Below are 19369 nucleotides of genomic sequence, written 5' to 3' on the forward strand. Positions count from 1 at the left end.
TCCAATCAGTGGATGCAATAATTAGACGTGAATACCGCTCACCAATCAGATTTTTGCTGTAGACGTTGGCCATCGCCATGGGAACAGCCGAAGCCAAGCACTTCCAAAGGAAAGGAGTCTAGCTGCAGACTGGAGCTCCACTCTAGATAGGAAACGTGACCTCCACTCGAAGTTTTTTTATTATTATTTAAATTAACTTTAATGTAACAAACAACATATAGACAATCATTCTGAAAACTAAACATTTTGCTGCTTTCTTGTTTTAATGTTCACTCATTCATAAGGTAACCTGAAGTTGGCTTCTTATTCAGTCAGATTCTTTTTCTGTAACTGATTACAATTTCCCATTTATAGAATAGACATATTTTCAGCCTGACCCAATGCTTTTTAAGGGAAACAATCTGGTGCCATCCTTGCCACTTCATACATTTTACCTTTTCTGAATAAGTAACTGGTATTTTAAAAGGGTTAAAATCCTTTGGGCCACTAATTTTTGTGTGGATACATACACAACGTGAAGCCCTTCATAGGATAAGCATGTTTTTAGCCTGGCCCAATGATTTTTATAGCAAACAAACTTGTGCCAAGCTTACCATTTCATATATTTTACCTTTTCTGAAAAAATAACTGGTAATTTGAAAGGGTTAAAATCCTTTATTCATTTATGTGTGGAATATACAAGGCATGAACCCTTCATAGGACAGACATGTTGTCAGCCTGACCCAATGCTCTTTATGGCAAACAAATTGGTGACAACCTTGCCACTTCATATATTTTACCTTTTCTGAATAAGTAGTATTTTAAAAGGGTTAAAATCCTGTGGGCCCCTCATTTCTGTGTGGATATCAAATCATACCCCCCAACTGTCCCGATTTTCGGATTTTAGGGGTCTGTCTCCCTGTCCCGGGTTGCTAGCCATCTGTCCCGATTTGCCCCAGGCATAAAAAAAAAAAATTTTTTTTTTTTTAAATTCTGTTGGGCCCATACTCAGAAGCAGCTGGCTTTGCTCTCACAGGGTTAGATACCTGTTAGATTCCCTGTAGAAAAGGAATGGTGTGTGGGTTAAGCAGGAGTAAGAAGGCTGTATACACTCTGACCATGGGTAATGGTGACCTCTCTAACCTACCTCTGGTAGTGATGATGTCTAACCCCTAATGATAATACTAGCATGCCTTCAGTTTTATACAGTGAGCAGTGCTAATACCAGGGTAACGAACAGTGGCAGCTGCAGACTGCCAGCTAATGTGCTTGCCAACCCCAGGACCCCATACAATGAATGTAGTGCGTGTGTCTATCTGTATCCATAACTGTGTGTGTGTATCTGTATGTATAAGTTAATGCTATGTAGTGTGTGTGTGTCTGCATGTATAAATGTAAGCTATGTAGTGTGTGTATGTGTATCTGCATGTATAAGTGTGTACCTGCATGTATAAGTGTATGCTCTGTAGTGTGTGTGTGTCTGCATGTATAAGTGTATACTATGTAGTGTGTGTGTATCTGCCTGTATAAGTGTATGCTATGTAGTGTGTGTGTATCTGCATGTATAAGTGTATACTATGTAGTGTGTGTGTATCTGCATGTATAAGTGTATGCTATGTAGTGTGTGTTTGTCTGCATGTATAAGTGTATACTATGTAGTGTGTGTATCTGCATGTGTAAGTGTATGCTATGTAGTGTGTGTGTATCTGCATGTATAAGTGTATACTATGTAGTGTGTGTGTATCTGCATGTATAAGTGTATGCTATGTAGTGTGTGTTTGTCTGCATGTATAAGTGTATACTATGTAGTGTCTGTGTATCTGCATGTATAAGTGTATGCTATGTAGTGTGTGTTTGTCTGCATGTATAAGTGTATACTATGTAGTGTCTGTGTATCTGCATGTATAAGTGTATGCTGCATGTATAAGTGTATGCTATGTAATGTGTGTGTGTATCTGCATGTATAAGTGTATACTATGTAGTGTGTGTGTATCTGCATGTATAAGTGTATGCTATGTAGTGTGTGTGTATCTGCATGTATAAGTGTATACTATGTAGTGTGTGTGTATCTGCATGTATAAGTGTATGCTATGTAGTGTGTGTTTGTCTGCATGTATAAGTGTATACTATGTAGTGTCTGTGTATCTGCATGTATAAGTGTATGCTATGTAGTGTGTGTTTGTCTGCATGTATAAGTGTATACTATGTAGTGTGTGTGTATCTGCATGTATAAGTGTATGCTATGTAGTGTGTGTGTGTATCTGCATGTATAAGTGTGTATCTGCATGTATAAGTGTATGCTATGTAGTGTGTGAATCTGCATGTATAAGTGTATGCTATGTAGTGTGTGTTTGTCTGCATGTATAAGTGTATACTATGTAGTGTCTGTGTATCTGCATGTATAAGTGTATGCTGCATGTATAAGTGTATGCTATGTAATGTGTGTGTGTATCTGCATGTATAAGTGTATGCTATGTAGTGTGTGTTTGTCTGCATGTATAAGTGTATGCTATGTAGTGTGTGTGTGTCTGCATGTATAAGTGTATGCTATGTAGTGTGTGTTTGTCTGCATGTTTAAGTGTATACTATGTAGTGTCTGTGTATCTGCATGTATAAGTGTATGCTGCATGTGTAAGTGTATGCTATGTAGTGTGTGTATCTGCATGTGTAAGTGTATGCTATGTAGTGTGTGTGTATCTGCATGTATAAGTGTATACTATGTAGTGTGTGTGTATCTGCATGTATAAGTGTATGCTATGTAGTGTGTGTTTGTCTGCATGTATAAGTGTATACTATGTAGTGTCTGTGTATCTGCATGTATAAGTGTATGCTATGTAGTGTGTGTTTGTCTGCATGTATAAGTGTATACTATGTAGTGTCTGTGTATCTGCATGTATAAGTGTATGCTGCATGTATAAGTGTATGCTATGTAATGTGTGTGTGTATCTGCATGTATAAGTGTATACTATGTAGTGTGTGTGTATCTGCATGTATAAGTGTATGCTATGTAGTGTGTGTGTATCTGCATGTATAAGTGTATACTATGTAGTGTGTGTGTATCTGCATGTATAAGTGTATGCTATGTAGTGTGTGTTTGTCTGCATGTATAAGTGTATACTATGTAGTGTCTGTGTATCTGCATGTATAAGTGTATGCTATGAAGTGTGTGTTTGTCTGCATGTATAAGTGTATACTATGTAGTGTGTGTGTATCTGCATGTATAAGTGTATGCTATGTAGTGTGTGTGTGTGTATCTGCATGTATAAGTGTGTATCTGCATGTATAAGTGTATGCTATGTAGTGTGTGAATCTGCATGTATAAGTGTATGCTATGTAGTGTGTGTTTGTCTGCATGTATAAGTGTATACTATGTAGTGTCTGTGTATCTGCATGTATAAGTGTATGCTGCATGTATAAGTGTATGCTATGTAATGTGTGTGTGTATCTGCATGTATAAGTGTATGCTATGTAGTGTGTGTTTGTCTGCATGTATAAGTGTATGCTATGTAGTGTGTGTGTGTCTGCATGTATAAGTGTATGCTATGTAGTGTGTGTTTGTCTGCATGTATAAGTGTATACTATGTAGTGTCTGTGTATCTGCATGTATAAGTGTATGCTGCATGTATAAGTGTATGCTATGTAATGTGTGTGTGTATCTGCATGTATAAGTGTATGCTGCATGTATAAGTGTATGCTCTGTAGTGTGTGTGTGTGTCTGCATGTATAAGTGTATGCTATGTAGTGTGTGTTTGTCTGCATGTATAAGTGTATACTATGTAGTGTCTGTGTATCTGCATGTATAAGTGTATGCTATGTAGTGTGTGTTTGTCTGCATGTATAAGTGTATACTATGTAGTGTCTGTGTATCTGCATGTATAAGTGTATGCTGCATGTATAAGTGTATGCTATGTAATGTGTGTGTGTATCTGCATGTATAAGTGTATGCTCTGTAGTGTGTGTGTGTCTGCATGTATAAGTGTATACTATGTAGTGTCTGTGTATCTGCATGTATAAGTGTATGCTGCATGTATAAGTGTATGCTATGTAGTGTGTGTGTATGTGCATGTATAAGTGTATGCTATGTAGTGTGTGTATCTGCATGTGTAAGTGTATGCTATGTAGTGTGTGTGTATCTGCATGTGTAAGTGTATGCTATGTAGTGTGTGTGTTTCTGCATGTATGTATGCTCTGTAGTGTGTGTGTGTCTGCATGTATAAGTGTATACTATGTAGTGTCTGTGTATCTGCATGTATAAGTGTGTGTGTATCTGCCTGTATAAGAGTATGCTATGTAGTGTGTGTGTATCTTCGTGTGTAGGTGTATGCTATGTAGTGTGTGTATCTGCCTGTATAAGTGTATGCTATGTAGTGTGTGTGTATCTTCGTGTGTAGGTGTATGCTATGTAGTGTGTGTGTATCTGCCTGTATAAGGGTATGCTATGTAGTGTGTGTGTATCTTCGTGTGTAGGTGTATGCTATGTAGTGTGTGTGTATCTGCCTGTGTAAGTGTATGCTATGTAGTGTGTGTGTATCTGCCTGTATAAGGGTATGCTATGTAGTGTGTTTGTATCTTCGTGTGTAGGTGTATGCTATGTAGTGTGTGTGTATCGTCATGTGTAAGTGTATGCTATGTAGTGTGTGTGCATCTGCATGTATAAGTGTATGCTATGTAGTGTGTGTATCTGCATGTATAAGTGTATGCTATGTAGTGTGTGTATCTGCATGTATAAGTGTATGCTATGTAGTGTGTGTGTATCTGCATGCCCACCACATTTCAATTTTTTGCTGCGGGGGGGGGGGGGGTGTCCCTCTTTTGAATTTTGAAGCGTTGGGAGGTATGATATATACAGGGCATGAGCCCATTTATAGCACAGAAATGTTCTCACCCTGGCCCAACGCTTTTTATGATAAACAAACTGGTGCCGACCTTGTCAAATCACATAGTTTACCTTTTCTTAATAAGTTACTGCTATTTTGAAAGGGTTTCTTTAACATATAAATCTTTGGGATAGTCTGAAAACACTTGGATTGTACAAAGGGGCTCACACCCTATATAACCACAAAGAAATCAGTGGCCCAAAGGATTTTAACCCTTTAAAAATACAATTTACTTAGAAAAGGTAAAATATATTAAGTGGCTAGGTTGGCACCAGTGTATTTGCCATAAATAGTGTTGGGCCAGGCTGAGAACATGTCTCTCCTATGATAGGGGTCACGTTCTGTATATATCCACACAGAAATGAGTGGCCCAAAGTATTTTTACCCTTTCAAAATACCAGTTACTTATTCAGAAAAGGTAAAATGTATGAGATGACCACGTTGGCACAAGTTTGTTTGCTACAAAAAGCTTTGGGCCAGGCTGAAAACATGTTTGTCCTATGAAGGGGCTCACTCCTTGTATATGAAGGGTAGGGTTGCCACCTTTTGCCCAGAAAATTCCTGGACTTTTTTAAGTGGGCGTGGAGAGGGTGTGTCTCAGGGCGTGGCTTGGGCGTGGCTTCTCACAAACTCAAATTCATTATGAAATGAATTTTATATATATATATATATATATATATATATATATATATATATATATATATATATATATATATATATACAGTTTAATATATATATATATATATATATATATATATATATATATATATATATATATATATATATATATATATATATATACAGTATAATATATATATATTTATATATATATATATAATATATAATATATATAATATATACAGGTAGCCCTCAGTTTACGCCAGGGTTAGGTTCCAGAAGGAATGGTTGTAAATCGAAACCGTTGTAAATTGAAACCCAGTTTATAATGTAAGTCAATGGGAAGTGAGGGAAGATAGGTTCCAGGCCCCTCTCAAAATTGTCATAAGTAACACCTAATACATTATTTTTAAAGCTTTGAAATTAAGACTTTAAATGCTAAACAGCATTATAAACCTAATAAAATAATCACACAAGACAGAATATATAATTAAACTAAGTTAAATTAACAAAAACATTTGCTAAACAGCATTATAAACCTAATAAAATAAACACACAACACAGACCACTTGCATTTTTCTGCAAACAGTTCTTTTTATGCATTCCAATCTGGACTGATTTATAGACAGGAAGATCTTGTTCCTTTGAAATCTGCTCGATAGCTCAGGTCAGGTTAAACTGATTAATTTCAGCTTGCTTGGCTTTGCTGCAACACAAGCGGAGAAGCTCCACCTACTGGCTATTTTAATAAATGCACTGCTTCTCAATGCTTTTCAATAGCATGGCTGGAAAAAAAGGTTGTTATTCTGAAACAGTGTAAATTGAACCGTTGTAAACCGAGGGCCACCTGTATAATATATATATATATATATAAAATATATTATATTTACACATAATTAAGCCCCCCCAAAAACAAATGACCATACCAATTTGAAAAAACACCTGACACAGAATTACTCACAGTTTCTCTGTGGCTGCCCTGCACTTGTTGGCTTAGGGCCGGCCGGGCAAGGGCTCTAGGAAGGCTGCTGCAGCAGAGGACCTACAGTCGACGGAGGTGGTGGAACCACAAAGGTAACTGGGCATGTTTTGGCATGCAGGCAGCCCGCTGCGCGGCCACCGCACTAACACCTGCCTCTCTCTACTGCTCTCAGCTGCCTGCATGATGTGATGACTCCCCTCCTCGACCCATTTCCCCCTCCCACTGTCCCACTCTCCATCCAAACTAAAGTGTTACATTACAATACAGTCACATCTGTGTATTTATTTGAAGGCTATGAAAATCTGAATTCAGTGATATAGAACACTTAGTTTCTCAATTATTTTAAAGGAGTAAGCAGGAACAAAACAAAAAAAAAACCTATGTCTAATCATCAATGTTTCTGTCTACAACTACTGCAGAATAGAATAATTGTCCTTGTCGTCGGTTTTTAGCTACACACTTATAAAATAGTTTATTAACTAAACTGCATATATAAACAGAAATACACACTTCCAAAGCCCCACCATCCTCCGTATCTCCTCCAGACTCCACCTACCCATTTTTTTTGTAACCCCGGGCTAAGCGCTCCTCTGGCCAGCTAATTTTTTATAAAGTCTGTGCTCACTGCTGCTTACTGCCAGGGGAGCGCTTAGCCGGGGCATTTGAGGGTAGTTCCGGGACACGGGACACAGAACCTCAGACCGGGACTGTCCTGGTGAAACCAGGGCGGGTGGCAACCCTAATGAAGCGGCTCACTCTTTGTTAGGGTTGCCAGGTGTCCGTTATTAGACCGGACTGTCCGGTATTTCAGGCTACTGACGGGTAATTTTTTATTTATTTTTAAATGGACAAAGCCTTAGGTAGTTTTCTTTAGAATTTTTTTACTATGATGCTGCAGCCCATGTCAACTCAGGCTCTGCTCAGCTGTCCAGCTGATCGGATCATCATCTATCTGATCCTGACAGTGTGCAGAGTCGGAGTTGTGGTCGGACCCTCTACCCTCTGGGCTGCCAGACTGCCTGCCACCCATCTGCCTGTGTAACTGTCTTGACTCACTGTCTTCTGTCGCTGTGTCGGATGTCGTCACGTGATCACGCGGGTGACGTGACTTCACAATAGCAAGAAAACCCGCTCTCAGTCTGTAATGCTGCAAAGATTGAGTACTGAGCTGACCGCTGTGCTGTCTGACTCTGAACCAGCAAGAAATTAGAAAAGTGCGTGCCCACTGCCCAGCCAAAGGAATAGACTGTGTGTGACTGTGATTAAACAGTGCCACTCATTCAACATAATCCATTGAAGCAGCCAGGGACTGAGACTCAGTTAACTGTTACATTAATAAAACAATGAGGTATGTCTCAGTCACTCTCAGTCTTTTTAATAATTGTTATTATATCTCTCAGTCTTTTTAAATAATTGTTATTATGTCACCAATAGCCAGACAATTAAATATATATATTTATTTATTATATATTTAGTATCTATATTTATAAATATATATAATATTATATATATCTAATGGCTATCTAAATATTTGTGTGTGTATATATATATATATATATATATATATATATATATATATATATATATATATATATATATATATATATATAAATATAAATCATGTGTATGTAAATTATAAATAAAAAAATTACCACCCCCTAGAAAATTTGCTATATATGTATATTTACCATGTACTGTATATATGTGAATTTTTCTAAAGTGACTGTCCTTGTACATGTAACCCATAAAAGTGGACTTTTATAAATAAATATAAATATATATATATATATATATATATATATATATATATATATATATATATATATATATATATATATATATATATATATATATACATACATATGGTATATATAATAAATCTCAAATAAGTGTGTGTGCTACCCCAAATATTTTTTTGAAGGAGAGCTGGCAACCCTACTCCTTGTATATATATCCACACAGTAATGAGGGCCCAAAGGCCCAGTCAACACATTAGATTTGCACAATCAACAAATGCAAGATAACAAGACAATGCAATAGCACTTAGTCTGAGCTTCAAATGAGTAGTAGATTTTTTTATAACAAATTTCAAGGTTATGTATATTTCCACTCCCCTTGTACCATGTGATAGCAATCAGCCAATCACAAATGCATATACGTATAGTCTGTGAATTCTTGCACATGCTCAGTAGGATCTGGTGACTCAAAAATTGTAAATATAAAAGACTGTGCACATTTTTTTTAATGGAAGTAAATTGGAAAGTTGTTTAAAATGACATGCTGTATCTGAATCATGAAAATTTAATTTAACCTGAGTGTCCTTTAAAATATCTGATTCCTTTTTAGAAAAAGGTAAAATATATGAGTTGGCAAGGTTGTCACCAATTTGCTTCAAAAAGCATTGGGCCAGGGTTAGAACATGTTTATTCTATGGAGAGGTTAACGCCCTGTATATATCCACAAAGAAGTGAGTGGTCCAAAGGATTTTAACCCTTTTAAAATACTAGTTACTTATTCAGAAATCTAAAAATGTATGAGATAGCAACGTTGGCACCAGTTTGCTACAAAAAGCGTTGGGCCAGGCTGAGAACATATTTATCCTATGAAGGGGCTCACTCCCAGTATATATCCACACAGTAAAGAGTGGCCCAAAGGATTTTAAAGGGACACTGAACCCAAATTTTTTCGTTCGTGATTCAGATAGAGCAGGCGATTTTAAGCAACTTTCTAATTGATTCCTATTATCAAATTTTCTTAATTCTCTTGCTATCTTTATTTGAATTGCAAGAATGTAAGTTTAGATGCCGGCCCATTTTTGGTGAACAACCTGGGTTGTCCTTGCTGATTGGTGGATAAATTCATCCACCAATAAAAAAGTGCTGTCCAGAGTACTGAACCAAACACAAAGCTTAGATGCCTTCTTTTTCAAATAAAGATAGCAAGAGAACGAAAAAAAAGGAATAAAAGGAATAAATTAGAAATTTACTTAAAATTGCATGCTCTTTCTGAATCAAGAAAGAAAAAATTTGGTTACAGTGTCCCTTTAAGCCATTTGAAATACCAGTTATTTATTTAGAAAAGGTCAAATATATGAAGTGGCAAGGTTGGCAATAGTTTTCTTTTGCCATAGACACTATTGGGCCAGGATGAAAACATGTTTATCCTATGAAGGGCTTCACGCTGTGTATGTATCCACGTAGAAATTAATGGCCCAAAGGATTTTAACCCTTATAAAATACCAGTTACTTATTTCGAAAAGGTAGAATATATGAAGTGTATATCAATCAGATAGGTATAGAACTGCCTTGTTCATCAAATTATGGTTCTATCTATAACCCATACACTCATATTCTTTAGGGGAGTGCGGGGTGCCCTAGTGGTTGGTATACAGTGTAATCTCAAAGAAAAGGTAAAAAGAAAACAACTATTTGACACACACTTTTTAAAAAAAAATATTTATTCAGAACCAACAAGGTATAAAGGTATACAACAAAATAAATAATTGCCACGCAGGGCGATAAACATTTTAGTTGATGTCTTCAGGTAGACTTTAACATAGAATTAATCTGAATAATCTTGTTTTTACAGAGAACAAAAAAATAAAGAAAGGGGCAAAATCAAAAGAATGAGATATACACTGTTGGCATTTTTTTTTTTTTTTTTTTGGATATCCATATCCAGACAAGAGAGCTAACAGTAAATAACACAATAAAACAATCCCCCTCAAATCTCATCACTTAAACAAAATAATGATTTAGAAAGCTTACTTAACTAAAAGGTACCTAAAATGCTACTCCTCTCCAAAAGGCTTCACCATGTCTTCCCTGGTGGTCTAGTGGTTAGGATTCGGCGCTCTCACTGCAGTGACCCGGGTTCGTTTCCTGGTCTGGGAAATGACTATTTTGCACAGTCAACAGTTAAAGGACGGCTGTCATTTTTAGCAACCTCTCGCTGTCAATGGCATGCCAGGGAAGACTCTTTGGGACACTAGTCGGTGTCTATGACCTTTGTGACCTCAGTCAGCGCCCATAGAAAGCTCGCAACACTGAGCACAGCGCAACGCAATGCCACCCTCAGAGGAGGACACTTGTTCTTTGCTAGCCAGGGTAAAGTGTGATTTAGAAGTACTGCTGGGGATGCTGTCCTTTGTGACATCACTCAGTGATCACAAAAGGGCACAGCTCTGGCCAGAGAAAGCTGCTGTGCTGCACTTAGATAGGTCTCTTGCCCTTCTTGTGCATGGTAATGCCAGGGGATGAGATTTGTGATGCCATGGTGACATCTGCCAGCTGTCATAAGGGGCGCACTTACAGGCTCGGTGAACTTCCAAGCCTGTGTCAAAGGCCTTTTCCTTTGCTTCGCCCTCCACCCAGCAACAATCCTTATACCCTAGAAGGCCGCTTGCAACAGAGCTGTGTGACCGTGAAGATGGTGACATCAGACAGCTGACGCAGAGTGGGCAGTTCTAAGTGGCCTTAAATGCTTCTGCCCTCTGCAAAAGGTTTCAACAAGTCTTCCCTGGTGGTCTAGTGGTTAGGTTTCGACGCTCTCACCGCCGCGGCCCGGGTTCGATTCCCGGTCAGTGAAATGGCTGTTTTGCACGGTGAACCCCAGAAGAGAGCACAAAAAGAATTCCTGATGTCTTGGAGTGGACAGCGCATGCTAGCATCAGTGGATTGCTAACAGGGAAGGCCTGCAAGGACAGACTGCCCTTTGTACTACGGCAGCATTTTTGTCCCAAGCTACAAAGCACCATGCCCTTAGGAACTAATGCCAGGGAGTCAAAGCACCGTGCCCGCCTTTTATGCAAATTGGGAAAACACTCGCAAGAGACCAGCACCCACAACCCAGCTTTGTCTTCCTTTTTTTGTTTTTGCATTACCAGGCTGGAGGTGAGAGGAGAATGGCAAGCAGGTTTGGATCGTTCAAGGTTGCAGAGGGAGGATGTTGTTTTCCTGTCAGCCGCTAAGCACGACCCTCTCTCCATCAGTTGAAAGGAGGGCCCTCAGAGTGCGCCAAAGAGATAGTTTTTATTTTTTTAGTTTTTAGAGATAAGGAAAGGGGGCAAAGCCAGGCTGTTGTGCTTATCTGATAAGGGATGGGCTGTAGTCCGGCAGGCCTTTAAGTGCAAGATGCCCTGCAGGCTTCTCTGGCAGACAAAGGGTTAAACCACAAGCGAACCTGCTGACTCTCTCAGTTACGCAAGGCAAAGAGCAATAGGAGACCTAACCAAATATACTCTACATATATCAGTAAAAGCCTCAGTTAAAGGACGGCTGTCTTTTTCAGCCACCTCTCGCTGTCAATGGCATGCCAGGGAAGACTCTTTGGGACACTAGTCGGTGTCTATGACCTTTGTGACCTCAGTCAGCGCCCATAGAAAGCTCGCAACACTGAGCACAGCGCAACGCAATGCCACCCTCAGAGGAGGACACCTGTCCTTTGCTAGCCAGGGTAAAGTGTGATTTATAGGTACTGCTGGGGATGCTGTCCTTTGTGACATCACTCAGTGATCACAAAAGGGCACAGCTCTGGCCAGAGAAAGCTGCTGTGCTGCACTTAGATAGGTCTCTTGCCCTTCTTGTGCATGGTAATGCCAGGGTATGAGATTTGTGATGCCATGTTGACATCTGCCAGCTGTCATAAGGGGCGCACTTACAGGCTCGGTGAACTTCCAAGCCTGTGTCAAAGGCCTTTTCCTTTGCTTCGCCCTCCACCCAGCAACAATCCTTTTACCCTAGAAGGCCGCTTGCAACAGAGCTGTGCGACCGTGAAGATGGTGACATCAGACAGCTGACGCCGAGTGGGCAGTTCTATGTGGTCTTAAATGCTGCTGCCCTCTCCAAGAGTCTTAACCACGTCTTCCCTGGTGCACTCTGAGGGCCCTTCTTTCAACTGATGGAGAGACGGTCGTGCTTAGCGGCTGAAAACAACATCCTCCCTCTGCAACCTTGAACGATCCAAACCTGCTTGCCATTCTCCTCTCACCTCCAGCCTGGTAATGCAAAAACAAAAAAAGGCAGACAAAGCTGGGTTGTGGGTGCTGGTCTCTTGCGAGTGTTTTCCCAATTTGCATAAAAGGCGGGCACGGTGCTTTGACTCCCTGGCATTAGTTCCTAAGGGCATGGTGCTTTGTAGCTTGGGACAAAAACGCTGCCGTAGTACAAAGGGCAGTCTGTCCTTGCAGGCCTTCCCTGTTCGCAATCCACTGATGCTAGCATGCGCTGTCCACGCCAAGACATCAGGAATTCTTTTTGTGCTCTCTTCTGGGGTTCACCGCGCAAAACAGCCATTTCCCTGAACGGGAATCGAACCCGGGCCGTGGCGGTAAGAGCGCTGAATCCTAACCACTAGACCACCAGGGAAGACGTGGTCAAGCCTTTTGGAGAGGGCAGCATCATTTAAGGCCACTTAGAACTGCCCACTCGGACTTTGACACAGGCTTGGAAATTCACTGAGCCTGTAAGTGCGCCCCTTATGACAGCTGGCAGATGTCACCATGGCATCACAAATCTCATCCCCTGGCATTACCATGCACCAGAAGGGCAAGAGACCTATCTAAGTGCAGCACAGCAGCTTTCTCTGGCCAGAGCTGTGGCCTTTTGTGATCACTGAGTGATGTCACAAAGGACAGCATCCCCAGCAGTACTTCTAAATCACACTTTACCCTGGCTAGCAAAGGACAAGTGTCCCCCTCTGAGGGTGGCATTGCGTTGGGCTGTGCTCAGTGTTGCGAGCTTTCTATGGGCGCTGACTGAGGTCACAAAGGTCATAGACACCGACTAGTGTCCCAAAGAGTCTTCCCTGGCATGCCATTGACAGCGAGAGGTGGCTGAAAAAGACAGCCGTCCTTTAACTGAGGCTTTTACTGATATATGTAGAGTATATTTGGTTAGGTCTCCTATTGCTCTTTGCCTTGCGTAACTGAGAGAGTCTGCAGGTTCGCTTGTGGTTTAACCCTTTGTCTGCCAGTGAAGCCTGCAGGGCATCTCGCACTTAAAGGCCTGCTGGACTACCGCCCATCCCTTATCAGATAAGCACAACAGCCTGGCTTTGCCCCCTTTCCTTATCTCTAAAAAATAAAAAAATAAAAACTATCTCTTTGGCGCACTCTGAGGGCCCTCCTTTCAACTGATGGAGAGAGGGTCATGCTTAGCGGCTGACAGGAAAACAACATCCTCCCTCTGCAACCTTGAACGATCCAAACCTGCTTGCCATTCTCCTCTCACCTCCAGCCTGGTAACGCAAAAACAAAAAAAGGCAGACAAAGCTGGGTTGTGGGTGCTGGTCTCTTGCGAGTGTTTTCCCAATTTGCATAAAAGGCGGGCACAGTGCTTTGACTCCCTGGCATTAGTTCCTAAGGGCATGGTGCTTTGTAGCTTGGGACAAAAACGCTGCCGTAGTACAAAGGGCAGTCTGTCCTTGCAGGCCTTCCCTGTTAGCAATCCACTGATGCTAGCATGCGCTGTCCACTCCAAGACATCAGGAATTCTTTTTGTGCTCTCTTCTGGGGTTCAACGCGCAAAGCAGCCATTTCCCTGAACGGGAATTGAACCCGGGCCGCGGCGGTGAGAGCGCTGAATCCTAACCACTAGACCACCAGGGAAGACGTGGTCAAGCCTTTTGGAGAGGGCAGCATCATTTAAGGCCACTTAGAACTGCCCACTCGGACTTTGACACAGGCTTGGAAATTCACTGAGCCTGTAAGTGCGCCCCTTATGACAGCTGGCAGATGTCACCATGGCATCACAAATCTCATCCCCTGGCATTACCATGCACCAGAAGGGCAAGAGACCTATCTAAGTGCAGCACAGCAGCTTTCTCTGGCCAGAGCTGTGCCCTTTTGTGATCACTGAGTGATGTCACAAAGGACAGCATCCCCAGCAGTACTTCTAAATCACACTTTACCCTGGCTAGCAAAGGACAAGTGTCCCCCTCTGAGGGTGGCATTGCGTTGTGCTGTGCTCAGTGTTGCAAGCTTTTTATAGGCACTGACTGAGGTCACAAAGGTCATAGACACCGACTAGTGTCCCAAAGAGTCTTCCCTGGCATGCCATTGACAGCGAGAGGTGGCTGAAAAAGACAGCCGTCCTTTAACTGAGGCTTTTACTGATATATGTAGAGTATATTTGGTTAGGTCTCCTATTGCTCTTTGCCTTGCGTAACTGAGAGAGTCTGCAGGTTCGCTTGTGGTTTAACCCTTTGTCTGCCAGAGAAGCCTGCAGGGCATCTCGCACTTAAAGGCCTGCTGGACTACCGCCCATCCCTTATCAGATAAGCACAACAGCCTGGCTTTGCCCCCTTTCCTTATCTCTAAAAAATAAAAAAATAAAAACTATCTCTTTGGCGCACTCTGAGGGCCCTCCTTTCAACTGATGGAGAGAGGGTCGTGCTTAGCGGCTGACAGGAAAACAACATCCTCCCTCTGCAACCTTGAACGATCCAAACCTGCTTGCCATTCTCCTCTCACCTCCAGCCTGGTAACGCAAAAACAAAAAAAGGCAGACAAAGCTGGGTTGTGGGTGCTGGTCTCTTGCGAGTGTTTTCCCAATTTGCATAAAAGGCGGGCACGGTGCTTTGACTCCCTGGCATTAGTTCCTAAGGGCATGGTGCTTTGTAGCTTGGGACAAAAACGCTGCCGTAGTACAAAGGGCAGTCTGTCCTTGCAGGCCTTCCCTGTTATCAATCCACTGATGCTAGCATGCGCTGTCCACGCCAAGACATCAGGAATTCTTTTTGTGCTCTCTTCTGGGGTTCACCGTGCAAAACAGCCATTTCCCTGACCGGGAATCGAACCCGGGCCGCGGCGGTGAGAGCGCCGAATCCTAACCACTAGACCACCAGGGAAGACGTGGTCAAGCCTTTTGGAGAGGGCAGCATCATTTAAGGCCACTTAGAACTGCCCACTCGGCCTTTGACACAGGCTTGGAAGTTCACCGAGCCTGTAAGTGCGCCCCTTATGACAGCTGGCAGATGTCACCATGGCATCACAAATCTCATCCCCTGGCATTACCATGCACAAGAAGGGCAAGAGACCTATCTAAGTGCAGCACAGCAGCTTTCTCTGGCCAGAGCTGTGCCCTTTTGTGATCACTGAGTGATGTCACAAAGGACAGCATCCCCAGCAGTACTTCTAAATCACACTTTACCCTGGCTAGCAAAGGACAAGTGTCCCCCTCTGAGGGTGGCATTGCGTTGCGCTGTGCTCAGTGTTGCGAGCTTTCTATGGGCGCTGACTGAGGTCACAAAGGTCATAGACACCGACTAGTGTCCCAAAGAGTCTTCCCTGGCATGCCATTGACAGCGAGAGGTGGCTGAAAAAGACAGCCGTCCTTTAACTGAGGCTTTTACTGATATATGTAGAGTATATTTGGTTAGGTCTCCTATTGCTCTTTGCCTTGCGTAACTGAGAGAGTCCGCAGGTTCGCTTGTGGTTTAACCCTTTGTCTGCCAGAGAAGCCTGCAGGGCATCTCGCACTTAAAGGCCTGCTGGACTACCGCCCATCCCTTATCAGATAAGCACAACAGCCTGGCTTTGCCCCCTTTCCTTATCTCTAAAAAATAAAAAAATAAAAACTATCTCTTTGGCGCACTCTGAGGGCCCTCCTTTCAACTGATGGAGAGAGGGTCGTGCTTAGCGGCTGACAGGAAAACAACATCCTCCCTCTGCAACCTTGAACGATCCAAACCTGCTTGCCATTCTCCTCTCACCTCCAGCCTGGTAATGCAAAAACAAAAAAGGCAGACAAAGCTGGGTTGTGGGTGCTGGTCTCTTGCGAGTGTTTTCCCAATTTGCATAAAAGGCGGGCACGGTGCTTTGACTCCCTGGCATTAGTTCCTAAGGGCATGGTGCTTTGTAGCTTGGGACAAAAACGCTGCCGTAGTACAAAGGGCAGTCTGTCCTTGCAGGCCTTCCCTGTTAGCTATCCACTGATGCTAGCATGCGCTGTCCACGCCAAGACATCAGGAATTCTTTTTGTGCTCTCTTCTGGGGTTCACCGTGCAAAACAGCCATTTCCCTGACCGGGAATCGAACCCGGGCCGCGGCGGTGAGAGCGCCGAATCCTAACCACTAGGCCACCAGGGAAGACGTGGTCAAGCCTTTTGGAGAGGGCAGCATCATTTAAGGCCACTTAGAACTGCCCACTCGGCCTTTGACACAGGCTTGGAAGTTCACCGAGCCTGTAAGTGCGCCCCTTATGACAGCTGGCAGATGTCACCATGGCATCACAAATCTCATCCCCTGGCATTACCATGCACAAGAAGGGCGAGAGACCTATCTAAGTGCAGCACAGCAGCTTTCTCTGGCCAGAGCTGTGCCCTTTTGTGATCACTGAGTGATGTCACAAAGGACAGCATCCCCAGCAGTACTTCTAAATCACACTTTACCCTGGCTAGCAAAGGACAAGTGTCCCCCTCTGAGGGTGGCATTGCGTTGTGCTGTGCTCAGTGTTGCAAGCTTTTTATAGGCGCTGACTGAGGTCACAAAGGTCATAGACACCGACTAGTGTCCCAAAGAGTCTTCCCTGGCATGCCATTGACAGCGAGAGGTGGCTGAAAAAGACAGCCGTCCTTTAACTGAGGCTTTTACTGATATATGTAGAGTATATTTGGTTAGGTCTCCTATTGCTCTTTGCCTTGCGTAACTGAGAGAGTCTGCAGGTTCATTTGTGGTTTAACCCTTTGTCTGCCAGAGAATCCTGCAGGGCATCTCGCACTTAAAGGCCTGCTGGACTACCGCCCATCCCTTATCAGATAAGCACAACAGCCTGGCTTTGCCCCCTTTCCTTATCTCTAAAAAATAAAAAAATAAAAACTATCTCTTTGGCGCACTCTGAGGGCCCTCCTTTCAACTGATGGAGAGAGGGTCGTGCTTAGCGGCTGACAGGAAAACAACATCCTCCCTCTGCAACCTTGAACGATCCAAACCTGCTTGCCATTCTCCTCTCACCTCCAGCCTGGTAATGCAAAAACAAAAAAAGGCAGACAAAGCTGGGTTGTGGGTGCTGGTCTCTTGCGAGTGTTTTCCCAATTTGCATAAAAGGCGGGCACGGTGCTTTGACTCCCTGGCATTAGTTCCTAAGGGCATGGTGCTTTGTAGCTTGGGACAAAAACGCTGCCGTAGTACAAAGGGCAGTCTGTCCTTGCAGGCCTTCCCTGTTCGCAATCCACTGATGCTAGCATGCGCTGTCCACGCCAAGACATCAGGAATTCTTTTTGTGCTCTCTTCTGGGGTTCACCGCGCAAAACAGCCATTTCCCTGACCGGGAATCGAACCCGGGCCGCGGCGGTGAGAGCGCCGAATCTTAACCACTAGGCCACCAGGGAAGACGTGGTCAAGCATTTTGGAGAGGGCAGCATCATTTAAGGCCACTTAGAACTGCCCACTCGGCCTTTGACACAGGCTTGGAAGTTCACCGAGCCTGTAAGTGCGCCCCTTATGACAGCTGGCAGATGTCACCATGGCATCACAAATCTCATCCCCTGGCATTACCATGCACAAGAAGGGCGAGAGACCTATCTAAGTGCAGCACAGCAGCTTTCTCTGGCCAGAGCTGTGTCCTTTTGTGATCACTGAGTGATGTCACAAAGGACAGCATCCCCAGCAGTACTTCTAAATCACACTTTACCCTGGCTAGCAAAGGACAAGTGTCCCCCTCTGAGGGTGGCATTGCGTTGTGCTGTGCTCAGTGTTGCAAGCTTTTTATAGGCGCTGACTGAGGTCACAAAGGTCATAGACACCGACTAGTGTCCCAAAGAGTCTTCCCTGGCATGCCATTGACAGCGAGAGGTGGCTGAAAAAGACAGCCGTCCTTTAACTGAGGCTTTTACTGATATATGTAGAGTATATTTGGTTAGGTCTCCTATTGCTCTTTGCCTTGCGTAACTGAGAGAGTCTGCAGGTTCATTTGTGGTTTAACCCTTTGTCTGCCAGAGAAGCCTGCAGGGCATCTCGCACTTAAAGGCCTGCTGGACTACCGCCCATCCCTTATCAGATAAGCACAACAGCCTGGCTTTGCCCCCTTTCCTTATCTCTAAAAAATAAAAAAATAAAAACTATCTCTTTGGCGCACTCTGAGGGCCCTCCTTTCAACTGATGGAGAGAGGGTCGTGCTTAGCGGCTGACAGGAAAACAACATCCTCCCTCTGCAACCTTGAACGATCCAAACCTGCTTGCCATTCTCCTCTCACCTCCAGCCTGGTAACGCAAAAACAAAAAAAGGCAGACAAAGCTGGGTTGTGGGTGCTGGTCTCTTGCGAGTGTTTTCCCAATTTGCATAAAAGGCGGGCACGGTGCTTTGACTCCCTGGCATTAGTTCCTAAGGGCATGGTGCTTTGTAGCTTGGGACAAAAACGCTGCCGTAGTACAAAGGGCAGTCTGTCCTTGCAGGCCTTCCCTGTTAGCAATCCACTGATGCTAGCATGCGCTGTCCACGCCAAGACATCAGGAATTCTTTTTGTGCTCTCTTCTGGGGTTCACCGTGCAAAACAGCCATTTCCCTGACCGGGAATCGAACCCGGGCCGCGGCGGTGAGAGCGCCGAATCCTAACCACTAGACCACCAGGGAAGACGTGGTCAAGCCTTTTGGAGAGGGCAGCATCATTTAAGGCCACTTAGAACTGCCCACTCGGCCTTTGACACAGGCTTGGAAGTTCACCTGAGCCTGTAAGTGCGCCCCTTATGACAGCTGGCAGATGTCACCATGGCATCACAAATCTCATCCCCTGGCATTACCATGCACAAGAAGGGCAAGAGACCTATCTAAGTGCAGCACAGCAGCTTTCTCTGGCCAGAGCTGTGTCCTTTTGTGATCACTGAGTGATGTCACAAAGGACAGCATCCCCAGCAGTACTTCTAAATCACACTTTACCCTGGCTAGCAAAGGACAAGTGTCCCCCTCTGAGGGTGGCA

General features: G+C 43.3%; 5 non-coding genes across 5 annotated transcripts; all 5 read right to left on the minus strand.

Annotated features, from left to right (window-relative positions):
• Positions 1 to 13990: 13990 nt before the first annotated feature.
• TRNAE-CUC (transfer RNA glutamic acid (anticodon CUC)) lies at positions 13991 to 14062 on the minus strand. The gene has a single exon. It is a non-coding gene; the product is annotated as a tRNA-Glu (tRNA).
• A 1169-nt stretch (positions 14063 to 15231) lies between these two features.
• TRNAE-CUC (transfer RNA glutamic acid (anticodon CUC)) lies at positions 15232 to 15303 on the minus strand. Its single transcript has one exon. It is a non-coding gene; the product is annotated as a tRNA-Glu (tRNA).
• A 1168-nt stretch (positions 15304 to 16471) lies between these two features.
• On the minus strand, positions 16472 to 16543 carry TRNAE-CUC (transfer RNA glutamic acid (anticodon CUC)). Its single transcript has one exon. It is a non-coding gene; the product is annotated as a tRNA-Glu (tRNA).
• Positions 16544 to 17712: 1169 nt separating this feature from the next.
• Positions 17713 to 17784, minus strand: TRNAE-CUC (transfer RNA glutamic acid (anticodon CUC)). The gene has a single exon. It is a non-coding gene; the product is annotated as a tRNA-Glu (tRNA).
• A 1169-nt stretch (positions 17785 to 18953) lies between these two features.
• TRNAE-CUC (transfer RNA glutamic acid (anticodon CUC)) lies at positions 18954 to 19025 on the minus strand. Its single transcript has one exon. It is a non-coding gene; the product is annotated as a tRNA-Glu (tRNA).
• Between the last annotated feature and the right edge of the window lie 344 nt (positions 19026 to 19369).

The sequence above is a fragment of the Bombina bombina genome, unplaced genomic scaffold (genome assembly GCF_027579735.1).
Source record: "Bombina bombina isolate aBomBom1 unplaced genomic scaffold, aBomBom1.pri scaffold_2268, whole genome shotgun sequence".
NCBI lineage: Eukaryota > Metazoa > Chordata > Amphibia > Anura > Bombinatoridae > Bombina > Bombina bombina.